Source organism: Heterocephalus glaber, unplaced genomic scaffold (genome assembly GCF_053883595.1).
Source record: "Heterocephalus glaber isolate CG9 unplaced genomic scaffold, H.glaber_assembly_v1.0 deba00001569, whole genome shotgun sequence".
NCBI classification, from domain to species: domain Eukaryota; kingdom Metazoa; phylum Chordata; class Mammalia; order Rodentia; family Bathyergidae; genus Heterocephalus; species Heterocephalus glaber.
The window spans coordinates 4,656,875-4,660,290 of NW_028258354.1; positions in this window are offsets into that span (position 1 = coordinate 4,656,875).

The window sequence follows — 3,416 nt, forward strand, 5'->3', positions numbered from 1 at the left end:
CCAGTGGGTTGCACACAGTAGAGGTTTAATGAATGCTTTAATTCAATAGATGTTTTGATTGACGCCTTATATTACTAAAGGGCGCTCTTGACCTCTTGGTCAAAACTTTGCTGAGTCTCTCAGTGCTGCTATTCCTTCTCATCACTTTCTTGAAACCATCTTTACCTCCATGGGGTGTTGGAGTCAAATGATCAATAGAGGTTGAAGCCAAATGACATTGGCAATAATTAACCCAGAACTTAAAGTCTGTGTGTAAGTTTGGTGGAATGATTTAAAAATCTTTCTAATCTGTCTAATTCCATTTTTCCCCTGATAATTCATCTTCTATCTGACAAAATCGGGTTGAAGATCAAATAGACTCATGTTGAAGTACTTTGTAAAGTAACCGATGTACATCTGAGTGTGTGTGTGTAATCTTTATGTATGCATATATTTTAAATTTAACTGATCCTTTCTCATTGAGACAAGGGAGGATAAAATTAAAGATATTCATATATGAACATTCCTAAAACTGCATAGGCCTGGATGAGAAGGGGGTAGTTACCTATCCATATGGAGGAGCTTGGTGAGTGAAACAGTACTATGGAAGAAATGACTGCACATAAGTGAAGCAACAGAATGGGGGACTGATGAACTTTGAGTGTAGGGATCAAGAGCAAGATGATGCTGGAGAGATAAGCAGGGATCAGATCATATAGAAACTTGTAGAAATTTGGATGTTATTCTAAGAATACTGGGGTGATGCTTGAAGGTATGAACAAGGCAGCAGAGTTATCTCATGGAGTTTTTAAATATGTAATGACTCCTGTGGGGGGAGTAGCTAGTAGTGGGGCAAGGAGATGAATTAAGGAGTACTGTAGTCATCCAGGCACCGATAGGGTATTCTCTTAGGGAAGCAGTCAAGGAGGTGAAAACAGTAGACATCCAGGCAAACACTCTGAGGAATAGTCATCAAATATAAAAGCTTTTATGGACATTTAATGCATTTTATAATTTGATGCCATCTTCCATTCTAACTTTAACTTAGATTTTACTCCTATGTGTCCTTTTGTGTTAGTCAAGCTTTGTGGATTCCCGCCTCTCTGCCTTACTTGCATCTCCTCATTAAAATGGTTCATCTATATAAGTAATCTGCAAACTTTTTGATTATAAACATGCCTTTGAATTACATGCGTATTTATTTTATAAATTGCATATACGTACAGTATTAATCCATATAGTAATATTTAGCAAATTCTTAAAAACATAAAGAGTGAAGGTAAATAAAAGTTCTAATTATTTTGGCCACTCTTGGTGTTTTCTAGTGTCCCACACTCCTCTCAGTGTAAATGCTTGATGAACATATCCCTGGGTCATCAGCTTCTACTGACTCTTTAAGGTTAAAATCAAACTACTTTCCTATGAAATCTTCCTAAGCTCTCTTTTGCTCTTGTGTCCCACAGATATTTGAATTCTACCACCTTAATTAAATTTAACACTTATCATAGATAGTCACACCAACATTTGTTCACTGGAGGAGGAATTTAATAATTAAAAAAAAATCCTACTTAGTCATTCATTAACCCAACAGAAATTATCCATTGTCTAATGTGGATCCAGTAATGAGGTATCAAAAAGTGACATGATCAGTAAAATTTCTTCTTTTGTAGAACTAATATTCAAGGTAACAGATGATAGAAAATAAATAAATCATAGACTAGGATAATTTTAATCGATAAGTTCTATGGAAAAAACCATGCAGTCAGGATACTGAGTGGTTGATGTCTTGCGTGGTCACTAGGAAGTTGCTATTGTAGTTCTCTATCTTATTTGCTGAGAAGTCTCAAAAGAGTTTTAAGCTCAACAGAGGTGAGCTACAAATGCTTGCCTTTCCAGGTATGCGGTTTACCTGTCATCATCTGTTTAACTCTATTCCTACTTTCTTTGTCGTGAAGATTATTCAAAATTCATTGGTCATAATGACCAATTCAAAATTTGAAAGGCTAGTTCATAACAGTATAATAAATCAGTGAGGCTAATGCTAGCTGACATAACAAACCCTCAAATTTCAGTTGCTTAACACATGAGAAACATATTTCTTATTTACACAACAACTCAGTGTGAGTATTCTTTGTTGCCAGGTGACCCTATGAGACTCCAGACTCCTCTCCTCTCTTGGCTTCATTCTCCTCTAAGACAGCAGAGTTCTCCACATTCAGCCTGAGGATAGGGCCAGAAAGCGAAAGATCATGTGTGGGAGGATCCTGTGGGCCTGCAGTGCAAGTGGTGATACACACATTCCAGAAACGTGAGGCTCTGTCTCTGCAGAGGTAGCTGGAAAATGTCATCCCTCATGGTCCTGGGAAAAGAGGAAATGGGTTTTGTGAAAGGATGGTAAATTTTTGTCACAGTCTGCTTCTCTAGAATTTTCTCAGGTGAGAAAAAGGTTCAAATGTACTTATCAAGACAAAGTCAAGAAAATGCGGGTGTGATAAAATGGGAGTGACTTAATTTCCAGTGATTATTTTCTCCAATGTATTTAACTTTCCCATAGATAATTTTCACATGTCCAATTCATTCTCACAAACTGTCCTATTTTCACAAATCTAAAGAATATATCACGATGCCATGCTGAATTACAAATATATTTCAACACAGAACTTCTTGCCACAAGTAGAAATTCATAGCATATACTTTCTAGTTTGTTAAACTCAATGCCTCAAAATAGACTGAAGCAGAATCTCTTCTTCAGATAAAGGGATGGTGGCTATACTAGCTGTGAGAATGACTGCCACTGAAATGTGTAGATTTATTCAATCATAAGCAGTTTGCCTTATTGTGGTGCTACAATAATTGCTGCTATGTTGTTATTTGCAGTTTAAAAAATTAGACTTAATTATTCTACTTGGTCATATGGATAAGGCTTTATCAATTTTTAAATTTGGAAGTGTTTTGGGCAGATGATTAGTAGCTTGAGAAATCTCAGTGCTTTGATTTTTATTTATTGTGTCATAATTGCTCATGGTCACCATGGCTTCTGGATTTTAGGCACTGTTGATAATTCTTGGAGACTTTGGAACTGTATTATGATGCTTTAAGTTTACCACTACCTCTGAGTTGAGGGAGAAAGTCAATTATTATATTAATTTTATTAGAGGTGAATAAGAAATCCAGTAAGTTTAGAAAAAATATGTACAAACTTTTCTACTTCGTATGTACAAGGCTGGAATGAGAGTAGTTATTAGATAGTCTGAGAAGGGCAGGAATAAAGAATGGACTCTGAGGCTCAAACTTAGGCAGAGGTGACTTTAATGGAGGTCACTGAAATCAGGGGAGCTGGAAAACCAGACACAGGTAGAGAGATGAATCTAAGCATAAAATTTAGAGGAGAGGAAAAATGATGAGGTATAGAGGGCACAAAAATAAGATAGAATCTT